Below are 14351 nucleotides of genomic sequence, written 5' to 3' on the forward strand. Positions count from 1 at the left end.
ACAGAGCTATGCTCTGGTGGCCTCTCCCCTGTTGCAGGTTAAGTCACTGACTCTTCTGGTCCTCTACTCCAGGACGAGAAGAAAAAAGAGGGATGTGGAGGCATGGGAAGTGGTGGCATCATAATAACCAGAGGGAACAGCATCTTCAGCAAACTCTACTGATCCTTCCCACAACTCTAGGCTTTGTACCTAGAAGGGAAATTGCCCATCGAGGGTTTTGGGGTGACACCCTTGGCACATCCATTTGTGTCTGAGTAAATGATACGTGCAGGAAAAACTGCTGACATCATTCACGCTGGGAGGATTTTGCCTCACTATGTACATGTTTGTAGCACTCCAGACAGTACTTCTGAGTGAATCACATATCACACACATCACATTCAAATGTCTTCCCTGTGTGAATGAGGATGTGCCTCTTAAGGTGATAACTACATCTAACGGCTCCTAAATACTATTCACAAATAAAGGGGTTTTTTTTAAAGCTCTTTCCTTGGAAAGAGTCATTTTGCTTTATAATAACCATTTTTAATTTTTTTTTTTTTGGTGAAGGAACTTCACCTGTCACACTGTTATCTTTTCCACTTTGTGACTTTTCTCCATCATTTCGGTGACCCAGGCTCAAGCACTTCAGCACCTCTGGATTGCCTGTTTGTTCCCCCTTCCCTATCTGTTTGCTGGCAATCTGGCTCAGCATCATTTTCTTGCTGGTTTCTGTATGGACCAAACTCACACCTGCAAGGCCTTCATAGGCTAAGAGACTCACCTGAGTCATATCACACAATTCATTTAACAGGATTCACCATGTTCAGATTTTCTCACTCCTTTGATTAGTGTGTATTACAGGGGAACTCTCAATATTTCCTTGCTGCCTTCTCATCCCATGTCCTCTATATGCCCTTACTATCATACTGAGAGACCTTTTGTTGCTGCTACAATTCAGTGCCCTCCAAAGGGAAGATGATGTCCCAACAATCAGGCTCTTTAACCTCAGCCATCATTTTCTGATGGGCTCCTGCCTGTTCTCAAAGTAGAATGAAACCCTGCTCATTTTAGGTGTCCAGCTCTAGTCTCTGGAGGTGGTTTTGAATCTGTTTTGGAAACCTGAAACTGCAGGTCTCAGCCCCAAGTGGTATACTTGTATGGGAGAACCCTTCCCCCAGTGCTTACTCTCTGGTGCCAGCCCCACTGCTGACCCATCAAGGACAGAGGCAAGTTTACAAACGCCAGTCAGGGGCCTGTTTCCACCCAGGATCTCTTTTTTTTTTTAATCATAGTTTTCAGAGTCCAGTGATTCTTAAATTATCTCACCTTACCTGTTTTCTAGGTCAGATGTTTTTGATATCAGATACCCTAGATTGTCTTCTATTTTTTTCAGTCTTTGGATTTTGTTCTCATATCTCTTGATGTCTCATGGAGTCATTGGAGGGGGTGAATAGGAGAACAGTCTATTTTGGTTTTCAAGATGTGCTACTTGGGTTAGCTTTGCTACTTTCACTTCTAAGTTATTTATTCTTCTAATTCTTTCCTATAGAGATTTTATTCATTTAAAAATATTTTGCTTCATTTCTTTTCAATGTTCTTGTAATTCTTATGGGATTTTTTTAATTTTTCCTTTGAATCTCTGCTTCCAGTTTCTATATAACTGTTCACTCCTTCTTTGAGGGGGGATCTCTAAATCTGTCCATTTCTAAAATACTGATTAGTATTTTCTTTCATTTACTCATCATTCCAGATTTAGTTTCTGAATGGGGCTTTGTGCCTAGGACAGATTTTTTTTTTCACCTTTGTGTGGTTGTAGGCCTTGATTAGTCTCCCTCTAGCTCACAGATGTTCCTGCACTGACTTGCCCTTCTTGCAGTTAGGTCCCTGTAGATCAATGGCATTCAGAACTCTCAGAACATCCAGTACTCTCAGGTCCTTCTCTTGCATCTCCTGACAGTGTGTTAAGGAATTTAGAGCCCCTGCCCATCTCACTATCTTACTGCACTAGTCATGCCTTACTTCATCACAGTCCCCAGGGTTTTCAGTTCCCTACCTTGAAGCTTTCTTGGGAAAGCAATCTTTTCTTGTTCCTAGTTATAAAGCATTGCAGGCTACACATATTTCTTCCCTATCTCTGGTCAGTCTAGGAGGCTGCCCTGAGTTGGCACTGGCTTTGCTGGCATCCCTCTTTCCTACTGCCATTGTGCTTCTGGCTGACTCACTATGGCTGCTCATGAGACACTGTTGTGTTCACAAGTGACTACAAGAGCTGGGACATTTTTTTTCCATTGTTGCTTGCTGGAATTTAGTAAGTGATTAATACTTGTTGACTTAACCCTAGGACAGAGGAAGGCTGGTTTCATGTACATCCTCCATTATCCCCTTTCCCCGCTACCTTTCCTATATTTAGTCCTATCCTTTTTCTATCCTGTTTTCCCCTTGTGCTGCCTTCCACTGTTAAACTCACCTTTACCCTAGAACTACTACTCCCATTTTCCTGGTTATTCTCTCCAGTGCTGATTGCTCCTCTCATATCTTTCTCTTTCTTCCTTGCACCACTAACATTAGGTTAAGAGGACTAAGCATGATATTTGCTTACCACTGTCCCTTCAAAAACTTTGCCCCCATCCCTTCCTACTATCATCTAGGTAGTTGTCTCCCCTTTGATATTCACTTCACCTGTCTGTATTTCAACCTATCTAGATAAAATTTCAGTACCTCACTTATGATCTTCTTCACCCCAAACTCTGCCCTCATCCTTGATAATTTTTGGTATTCATCTTGTGAGAAGGAATAGGAGGAGGATGACAATGATGACCACCACTACAAGGAGAAGGATGAAGACAAAGGCAATGATGATGAGGAGGAGGAGGAGAGACATTTAGGTCAAGAGGGAGCCGAAGCTCTGAGGGCCAGTACTGGTTTTGGTCACAAGAAATCAGGAACCATGAGGAACAAATTCATTTCTGGTCCTAAGAGAACAGGGGCCCTGAGGAATAGTATTGATTACAATCCAAAAAAGCAGAGGCCCTTCTTAGGTAAGGACCAGAGTGTAGACAAGAAGAGCAGTGATCATGCCTCTCCCCAGGTCATACACCTTTGGAAGCACCAAAAGTTAAATTCACAGAACTAGCTCTGAAAACAGCAGTGCAAAAAAGCCTTAAGCTTAAGATAGTGCCCCTCCACTCTTCCTTGCCAGAAATAGACCCTAATTTTAAAATAAAGTTCAAAATTTAAAAAAAAAATAAGGTAGAAATGAGGAAACAATAATAAAAAAAAGCCAATATAAAGTTACTATAGTGGCAGGGAAGATCAAAACACAAACTCAGAAGACAATGAAGACAAAATAGCTACAAGTAAAACAAACAAAAATGTGAATGGGATATAAGTATAACAAGAATTCCTGGAAAAGCTAAAAATAATTGTCAAAATCAAATAAGAGGGGTACAGGGAACATTAGGTAAAGAAATGAAAGTAAAGGAAGTAAACTAGGGGAAAAAGATATTAACAGCTTGGTGAAAGATGCACAAAAAAGCTAAAGAAAATAATACTTTTTTTTAATTGGGCAAATGAAAAAAGAGGAATAAAAATTCACTGATGAAAATAACTCCTTAAAAAGCAGAATTGTCCAAGTGGAAAGGAGTTACAAAAAGAACTGAAGAAAATAATTCTCTAAAGATTAGAATTGTGCAAGTAGAAGCTAGTGACTCCATGAAACATCAAGAAACAATAAAAAAAAGAAGAAATTGTGAAATCTCTTATCAGAAAAACAATTAAACAGGAAAATAGATCAAGGAGAGCTAATTTAAGTTTTATTGGACTACCTAAAAGCCATATTAAAAAAAAAAAGAGCCTAGGGCAAGAAGGTGGAGGGAAAGCAGTGACTGTCTTGAGCTCTCTCCCAAAGCCCTCCAAATACCTAAAAAAATGGCTCTAAACAAATTCTAAAGCAGCAGAACCCACAAAAAGACAGAGTGAAACAAATTTCCAGCCAAAGAGCCTGGATGGTTGATTGGAAAGGTATATCGTGCCTGGCAGAGAGAGGAGCGCAGTTCGGCATGGGCGCACAGGCCACAGTGAACCTGGAGCAGGCCTCGGAGGACTGAATCACATGCAGCTGTGGCAGTTTCCAGACTTCTCAACCCCTGAACACCAAATACAACTTAGAAGGTCAGTGGGAAAAGTCTGTGACTGTGGTGAGAGAGGAACTAGATCTCATCTGCAAGACTGGAGCTCAGCCCGAGGCCGCGACTTTTTCCTGAGCTTCCGGCCCAGAGACTGAGGGAGAATCGAATGGCTGATCAGAGAGGGATTGCAGGGATTTCTTTGCCAGTGCTGAGGCAGGAATCTCTTGCTTTACCAGTGCTTGGATCTGGGTCACAGTTCTGAGGGTCAGTCCTGGGGCGAGGAGGAGCGCTGGTGCAGTGGGGCTTGTTGGGGTGGTAGAGAGGAAACACCTTGCCCCTTATCATAGCAACTTGGAAGAACTGAAAATTTACAGGTCCCTAGAAGTAGCTCTGAAAACAGCTGTACAAACCCCCTAACCGTGGGACAGTACATTCTCCACATTGAAAGCAGACTCTTACCTTAACAAAGAGTTTAAAACTCAAGTAATTGGCCAGGATCATGAGTAAGCAGCACAAAAAGAGTCAGACTATATTATCTTACTTTGGTGGCAAAGGAGATCAAAACATACAACCAGAAGACAACAAAGCCAAAGCTCCTACATCCAAAGCCTCCAAGAAAAATATGAATCAGTCCCAGGCCTTAGAAGAGCTCAAAAGGGATTTTGAGAAGCAAGTAAGGGAAGTAGAGGAAAAACTGAGAGTGATGCAAGAAAATCATGAAAAACAAGTCAACAGCTTGCTAAAGGAGACCCAAAAGAATACTGAAGAAAATAATACCTTAAAAAATAGCCTAACCCAAATGGCAAAAGAGGTCCAAAAAGTCAATGAGGAGAAGAATGTCCTAAAAAGCAAAATTGGCCAAATGGAAAAGAAAGTTCAAAAGATTGCTGGAGAAAATTTTTCCTTAAAAATTAGAATAGAGCAATTGGAAACTAGTGACTTTATGAGCAGTCAAGACACTGTAAAACAAATCCAAAAGAATGAAAAATTAGAAAACAATGTGAAATTTCTCTTTGGAAAAATGATTGACCTGAAAAATAGATCCAGCAGAGAGAATGTAAAAATTATTGGACTATCTGAAAGCCATGATCAAAAAAAGAGCCTAGACATCATATTTCATGAAATTATCAAGGAAAATTGCCCTGATATTTTAAAGGGCAAAATAGAAATTGAAAGAATCCACCGATCTCCTCCTGAAAGAGATTCCCAAAGGAAAACTCCTAGGAATCTTGTAGCCAAATTCCAGAGTTCCCAGGTTAAGGAGAAAATATTACAAGCAGCCAGAAAGAAGCCATTCAAGTATTGTGGAAACACGATCAGGATAACACAAGATTTAGCTGCTTCTACATTAAGGGACCACAGGGCATGGAATATAAAATTCCGGAGAGCAAAGGAGATAGCATTACAACCAAGAATCACCTACACAGCAAAACTGAATATAATCCTGCAAGGGGAAAAATGGTCATTCACTGAAATAGAGGACTTTCAAGCATTCTTGATGAAAAGACCATAGTTGAATAGAAAATTTGATTTTCAAATACAAGACTGAAGAGGTAAACAGGAAAGAGAAAATCATAAGAGACTTACTGAGGTTGAACTGTTTACATTCCTGCATGGAAAGATGATATTTGTAACTCATGAGACCTTTGTCAGTATTAAGGTAGTTGGAGGGGAAAAAATTATATGTACGTATATATAGATATAGATAGATAGATAGAGGGCACAGGGTGAGTTGAAAATGAAGGGGTCATATCTGGAGAATAATATTAAGGGGTGAGAGAGGAATATACTAGGAGAGGGAGAAAGGGAGAGGTAGAATGGGGTAAATTATCCCACAAAGAAAAAAAACAAAACAGAAAAGAAAAGGCTCTTACAGTGGAGGGGAAATGGGGGAAGGTGAGAGGGAATGAGTGAATCTTATTCTCATAGGATTTGACTTATGGAGGGAATAACATACACCCTCAATTGGCTGTGGAAATCTGTCTTACCCTACAGGAAAATGGGTGGGGGAAGGGGCCAAGAGAGTGGGCGAATGATAGAGAGGAAGGCAGATTGGGAAAGGGAGTAATCAGAAGCAAATACTTCTGAGGAGGGACAGAGTCTGATAGGATTAAGGGAAATAGAGTTAGTTTTTCACAGCATGTCTACTATGGAAGTGCTTTGCATAACTGCACATATATAACCTATATTTAGTTGCTTGCCTTATCAATGAGGGTGGGTTGGGAGGGAGGAAGGGAGAAAATTTGGAGCTCAAAGTTTTAAAAACACATGTTTAAAAAAAATGTTTTCACATGCAACTAGGAAATAAGAAGTACAGGAAATGGGGTACAGAAATCCCTCCTGCCCTACAGGAAAATTGAAGGGGAAGGCGATAAGAGAAAGGGGGAGAGATAGAAGGAAAGGCAGACTAAGGGAAGGGGTATTTAGAATGCATGCCATCTTGGGGTGGGGGGAGGGATGAGATGGGGTGAAAATTTGGAACTCAAAATCTTGTGGAAGTAAATGTTGAAAACAAAAAAATAAATAAATAAAAATTACCATTAAAAAATAAAGAAAGAAAAAAAAGAGCCTAGACATCATATTTCAAAAAATTATCAAAGAAAACTATCCTTACAAACTAGAACCAGAGAGTAAAGTAGAAATTGAGTAAATCTATCAATCACCACCTGAAAAAGATCCTAAAAAAAAAACTCCCATAAATATTATAGCCAAACTCAAGAGTGCCCGATTCAAAAGCAAAATACTTAAAGTAGCCAGAAAGAAACCATTCACATTTGGTGGAGCCAGAGTTAAGATCACAAAAGATTTAACAGGTATGATACATGGAACTTCTAAGAATTTTTTCATTACTGGGGTAGTTGGAGGAATTCTACATAAAAAGAGGATATGAGAGTAAGCTGATTATGTTGGGATGATATTTTGTTTTAATGAATATGTGAGAAAGAAGGATGTCCTGGGAGAAGGGGGAAGGTAGAGGAAGAATGGGGAAAATTATCTCATATAAAAGATACATGCAAGGAAAATTTTACAGTGGAAGGGAAAATGAATGGGTGAGCCAAGCAATGCTTGAACCTCACCACATCTAAAATGGTTCAAAGAGGGTTTTATACCTACATACATACACACATACACACATATATGTTTGTATATATAAATATATGCATGTATGTATAAATACATATTTATGCATGCATGTATATGTGTGTATATGTGTATATGTGTGTGTGTGTGTGTGTATATATATATACATATATATAAACACCACTCAATTAGTAATAGAAATCTATCTTACCTAACAAGGAAGTAGGACAGGAAAGGCACTATAATGAAATGAAGGGCAGAGAAAAGAGCACAGTGGTTATATGCCAATAAATCTAACCTAGAACCAGAGAGTAAATTTGATAGAAGAGACAGGAGAGAGAGAGAGAGAGAGAGAGAGAGATAAAAAAAGAAAATAAGATGGAGTGAAATGCACAGTTAGTAATCACAACTGTGGACGTGAATGGTATAAACTCAACTATAAAATGGAAGCAAATAGCAGAATGGATTAGAACCAGACTCAAATAATATGTTGTTTACAAGAAACACATTTGAAACAGAGAGACACACACAGAGTTAAAATCAGAGATTGGGGTAGAAATTATTATACTTCAGCTGAAGTAAAAAAAAGACAGGAATAGCAATCATCACAATCTTAGACAAAAGCAAAAGGAAAAATAGACCTAATTAAAATAGATAAGCAGGGAAATTACATGTTCCTAAAAGGTACCATGGACAATGAAGTAATGTCAATACTAAACATATACGTACCAAATGGAATAGAATCAAAATTCCTGAAAGAAAAGTTAAATGAATTATAGGAAGAAATAGACAATAAAACTATGCTAGTGAGGGACCTCAACTTTCTCATTTAAGAGCTAGATAAATCAAAACATAAAATAAATGAGAAAGAAGTCAATGACATAAGTTAGATATAATAGACTTCTGGAGAAACCTGAATAAGAATAGAAAGGAGTAAACCCTTTTCTCAGCTGTACATGACACCTTCACAAAAACTGACCCTGTATTAGGGCAATAAAAACCTCAAAAACAAATACAGATGAGTAGAAATATTAAATGTACCCCTTTCAGACCACAATGCAATAAAAATTACATTTAATAAAGAACTGTGATAGCACTAATTAAAAATTAATTGGAAACTAAATAACCTAATTCTTCAGAATGATTGGTTCAAAGAACAAATCATAGAAACTATCAATAATCTCATTAAGGATAATGAAAAAAAAAAAGGAGACAACTTTCCAAAATGTATAGGGATACTTAGTAGTAAGTACAAAGTAGTACTTAGGGGGGGAAATATGAGAGAGGAAAAGCAGATCAAAGAATTGGACATACAACTCAAAAAAAAAAATCCTAGACAACAAATTTAAAACCCCCAATTAACAATCAATGTGGAAATCCTAAAAATCAAAGGAGAGATTAATAAAATTGAAAGCTTAAAAAAAACACCATTGAACTAATAAATAAAACTAGGAGCTAGTTTAAGGGAAAAAAAACAGTAAAACAGATAAACTACTCATTAAGTTGATTTATAAAAAGAGGAAAAAACCAAATTACCAGTATAAAAATGAAAACAATACACCAATGAGGATGAAATTAAAGCAGTTATTATTAGCTATTTTGCTCAATTATCTGCCAAATATCTAACATCCTAAAGGAAATGGATGAATAATTAGGTGTATACAGCACATAATATAATACACAAATATAATTTAATAATAACAATATATAATTATATGAATATAAATTCCCCAGGTTAAGAGGAGAGTAATTAAAATATTTTCTCAGAAAAAGAAATTGAGCAAGCCATCTATGAGCTCCCTAAGAAAATAATCCCCAGGACCAGATTGATTTACATGTGAATTCTACCAAACAGTTAAAGAGTATTTAATCCAAGTATTAATAAACTATTTGGGAAAAAAATGAGTAAAGAAAGACTCCTGCCAAATTCCTTTTATGACACAAATATGTTTTTGATATCAAACCTAGAAGAACAAAAACAGGGTAAGAAAACCATGGCCAATTTCCTTAATGTATATGGATGCAAAAATTTTAAATAAAATAACAGCAAAGAGATTACAGCAACATCTCACAAAGATCACACATTATGACCAGATAGATTTTATGTCAGGAAAGCAAGCCTGGTTCAATATCAGGAAAATTGTCAGCATAATAAGCCATATCAATAACCAAAACAACAAAAACCATATGATTATGTCAAAAATGGAGGAAAATCTTTGACAAAATATAATGCTCATACTTATTAAAAAGACTAGAAAAAATAGGAATAAATGGAACCTTTCCTAAAATGTAAGTAGCATCTATCTCAAACCAAGAACAAGCATTATCTATAATAGGGATAAACTTAAAGCCTTCCCATAACATCAGAAATGAAGCAAGGATGTCTATTTACATCACAATTATTCAATATTGTACTAGTAATGCTAGCTATAGCAACAAGACTAGAAAAAGACATTGAGAGAATAAAAATAGGTCATGGGGGGGAGAACTATCACTCTTTGCAAACATGATGTGGCATTCTCAGAGAAAACCATAGAATGACCTAAAAAACTAGTTAAAAAAATTAACAGCATTAGCAAAATTGCAGGATATAAAATAACCCACATGAATTACTAGTAATTCTGTATTCTACAAACAATACCCAGCAGCAAGAGATTAAAAAAAGATAAATTCCATTTAAAAAATGGCAGACAATATAAAATACTTTGGAGACTACCTGCCAAGACAAACTCAGGAGCTATACAAACACAATTATAAAACATTTTTCAGACAAATAAAGACAGATATAAACAACAAGAGAAATATTAATTGCTCACGGATAGGCCAAACCAATATAATAAAAATAACAATTCTACCCAAGTTAATTTACTTATTCAATAGCATACCAATCAAACTACCAATTTTTTTATAGAGCTAAGAAAAAAAATAACACAATTCTCCTCAAAAAACAAAAGGCCAAGAATATCAAGGAATCAATGAAAAATATATAAAGGAAGGCAGCCCAGAGGTACCACGTTTCAAACTATATTACAAAGCAGCAATCTGCAAAACAATCTGGTACTTGATGAGAAATAAAGTGGTGAATCATTGGATTAGACTGGGTATAGAATACCTCATAGTACATTATCATTGTAATATAGTATTTGTGAAATCCAAAGACCCCAGTTTTTGGTGTAAGAACCCAATATTTGACAAAAATTGCTAGGAAAACCAGAAAACAGTTTGGCAGAAACTAGGTATAGACCAATAATTCACATTGTATAAAAAGATAAGGTCAAAATGAGTAAATATTTAAACATAAAGATTGAAATCATAAGTAAACTGGGGGAGCATAGAGAAATGAACCTGTCAGTTTTTGGATTAGGGAAGAGTTTATGACCAAACAAGAGACAGGAGCCTAAGATATAAAATAGATAATTTTGATTACATAAAATTAAAAGCCTTTTGTACAAACCAAGCTAATGTTGCCAGAATTAGGAGAAAAACAGAAAACTGAAAAAAAAATAAAATGTTCCTTTGATGGAGGTTTCATTTCTCAATATATAAGGAACTTAACCAAATTTATAAAAAATAAGGGCCACTCATCAGTTGATAAAATGCCAAATGATATGAAAAGGCAGTTTTCAGAAGAAATCAAAGATATCACTAAATATTTGAAAAAATGCTCTGCATCACTTATGATTTGATATATGCAAATTAAAACAATTCTGAGATACCACCTCACACCTTTCAGCTTGGCTAACATGACAAACAAGCCAAATGATATACTGGAGAGGATGCAGAAAATCGGACACTAATTCTCTATGGGTAGAGTTGTGAATTACACTAACCATCCTGGAGAACAATTTAAAACTATGTTCAAAAAGCTGTAAAACTGTACATATTCTTTGACCCAGCAATAACACGGTAGGATCTGCATCCCAAAGAGACTGAAAAAAAAATAAAAAAGAAAAGGACCTATTTGAACATTTCTTATAATAGTTCCTTTTGTGGTGGCAAAGAATTGGAATTTGAGGGGATTACCATCAATTGAGGAATAGCTGAACAAATCATGGTATATGCTTGTGATGGAATATTATTGTATTATAAGAAATGATGAGCAGAATGCTTTCAGAAAACCTGAGAAAAGTCTTATTTGAACTTATACAAAGTGAAGTGAGCAGAACCGGAAAAAAATATTGTACACAGTAATAGCAATACAGTAAGTACAATCACCTGTGAAAAACTTAACTATTCTGATCAAGATGATAATTCACAACAATTCCAATGGATCCATATTGAAAAATGTTATCTGCCTCCAGAGAGAGAACCAATGAACTCTGAATGCAGGTTGAAGAATATTTTTTTACTTGTTTTTTTTTCTCATTTTTTTTGGTCTATATTTTCTTTTGCAACATTGCTAATATGGAAATATTGTTTGCATGACTTCACACATATAATCAATTGCTTGTCTTCTCAAGGGGTGGATGATTAAGAGGGTGAGAGAAAATTCAGAACTCAATTTAAAAAAAACTGTTAAAAATTTTCCATGTAATTTGGAAATATTTTAATGAAAGAAATTAAAAAATATATTTTAAAAAAATAAAATATTAACCCATGTAAAACAATTGATATCATAACTAGGCTGAAAGAGCCAAATAAAACCTTAACCAAGAAATACTTGATCTCCTTTCCAAGCTAACAGACAGAATAGCCAAAGGCAATATCAGTACAAAATGCAAATTCGTAATAAAGGATTTTATGGAAGGAAGATTGTGAACAATCACAAAGTATGGAAAACCAAAGGAGGTAATAACAAACCTGTAATAAGTTTGACATGACAATTAACTGAACAGGTCAGGTCATCTTAAGGGCTTCTATAAATGAAAGAGTAAAGAAGATAGATATGAAATGGAATAGAAAGACAAAATTATGGAAATAGAGAACCAAACATCTCAAAGGGACCTTAGAGGTATCTGACTAGGTTTTTTGTACCTATCAATTTTAAGACTTTTGGGTTATGGTATTTCAGTATCTGATGTGTGATATGAAGAAACAGAAAGAACACCAATGAAAGATGAAACCAAGAAGAGCAGCTAGAACTGACCAAATGTTGTATGTTTCAATGATAAAACCTACAAACATGTAAATGAAGGGGTTGAGTTTCAAGATATCTGAAAAAGAGAAAATTTCTCCTAAAATTACAAAGATACATACATTCAGAAGGGGAGTGTTTCAAATAAGACCTAACTTATTTTTAGCAAGATGTTTTCAAACTTAACTAAGTATAAAAGCCAAACTCACCATTCTCTTCTTGATACAGAAAATGAAGATAACCTTTTCCCTTCTAATATAGGATGGTACCATTCTACTTCCTGGTGATTATTCAAAGACTACAGACAATGACTCAGTTATCATATTCATTAGTTCTTTAAGTACCCCTGTACCACTAAGTGGGCTAGCCTCCCTCAAAGTGAGAACCTGAAAAGACCTTAGCTTAAAAGGGCCAAGGTCTCCCACTGCATCCTGGGCCATCTCCAGTTGTCCTGATAGATATCTGGCCACTGGACCCAGATGGCTCTGGAGGAGAAAGTGAGGCTGGTGACTTTGCACAGCCCTCTCTCATTTAAATTAAAGTCAATGACAAGTCACATCATCATCTCCCTGATGTCATGGTCCACTTTAAGAACAAAGGAAAAACCAAGCAACCCCTGTATTATAGTTCTTGGGGCTGGAGGAGGGGGTAGGGACTTGAACTCATCAAGAGCAAATATATACACTCTCTTCTTAGCTTAGGTAACAAAAAAAAGGTATATGTGTATTTAACTTGCCTTCGTTTAGCTCAGTTGGAAGTGAGTTTTATGGGCTGTCTTTTCTCATGGCCTCTCCCTCCATTTTTAAATGCTTTTCATCTCATGAGAAATAAGTACCCTCCCTTCCTTTCACCTTTCTTCTTTAGTTCAGTCCTCTTTTCCTCACATTCCATTTTTTTACCTAAACCCATAAAAACAGAACAATAATCCTCCACCCACTCTTGTCAGTCTTATTTAACTTCTATGACTCTCAAAGGCATTAACATTCTGGAAATAGAATCCTTTCACACTATTAACATGTAAATACTTTATGGTCACGTGGTCCTTTTTAACTGATCAAATGTACATCTCTTCCTATGTTTCTCTTGACTCTTAAATTTTCATCTCAATGTTTCTTCTCAATTCTAGCCTAACCAAAAAAAAAATTGCTCGTTAATCCTCCAAGTCCATTCCCTCTCTTTCCCTAAGATTGTACTCAATTTAGGAAAATTTCTTATTCTTTGTTGCAAGCCTTTGTCTTTTGCCTATTGGAATATTAAATTCTGAGCTATACTATTTTTTAGGGTGGCAACTGCCAAGTCTTTTCTAATCCTGACTGACATAACTAGGAAATGATAAAATGCAGATTTTTGTGCAGCTTTTGTAGCTCCCAAAACAATGCTCTATTCAGTCTCCACTATCAGCTCAATCCAGGTGGGAGGCACTTTATGGTTTTTGGTGTGGAATATTATATAGGGCTATACCCCTTAATTCACACAAATTTAATTTAAAAAATTTAAACCAAATAAAGAGTAGGGTGCCTTGGAACATCCATCAAACTAGATATCATAGATAGCAACTACAATGTAGGTATAAGAATAGTGGAAGTTAAAAGTAATACAAAATTCTAAGAAAGGAGGTAGTATTAATACCCATATTCTTACCTTTTTTACCCAAATGCAGAAAGTATAACTAATGGAAATCCTAATGAAAATGGGAATCCTAACAAAAGAAGGCAAATTTAAACCTCATAAGCAGCACTGATATAACTGAAATTTGGTAAGTTGAAATCCTTAAGTAGAATATGGCTCCAGAAGTTTATACATTATTTAAAAAAAATAGTAAAGTAAGTTGTAGTGTGTGGAGTAGCATTGTATCTTTTTTAAATTTTTTTCATTAAAAAATTTATTTACTTTTAGTTTTCAACATTTATTTCCACAAGATTTTGAGTTCCAAATTTTCACCCCATCTCACCCCTCCCCCCACCCCAAAATGGCATGCATTCTGAATACCCCTTCCCCTACTCTGCATTCCCTTCTCTCTCTCCCACCCCTTCTCTTATACCCTTCCCCTTCAATTTTCCTGTAGGGCAGGATGGATTTCTGTACCC

The 14351-nt window shown here is 36.1% G+C and overlaps 1 pseudogene; it reads right to left on the bottom strand.

Annotated features, from left to right (window-relative positions):
• Positions 1-189: 189 nt before the first annotated feature.
• LOC114050068 lies at positions 190-772 on the bottom strand (annotated as a pseudogene).
• Between the last annotated feature and the right edge of the window lie 13579 nt (positions 773-14351).

This window comes from Vombatus ursinus, unplaced genomic scaffold (genome assembly GCF_900497805.2).
Source record: "Vombatus ursinus unplaced genomic scaffold, bare-nosed wombat genome assembly UNPS02014798.1, whole genome shotgun sequence".
Taxonomy (NCBI): Eukaryota; Metazoa; Chordata; class Mammalia; order Diprotodontia; family Vombatidae; genus Vombatus; species Vombatus ursinus.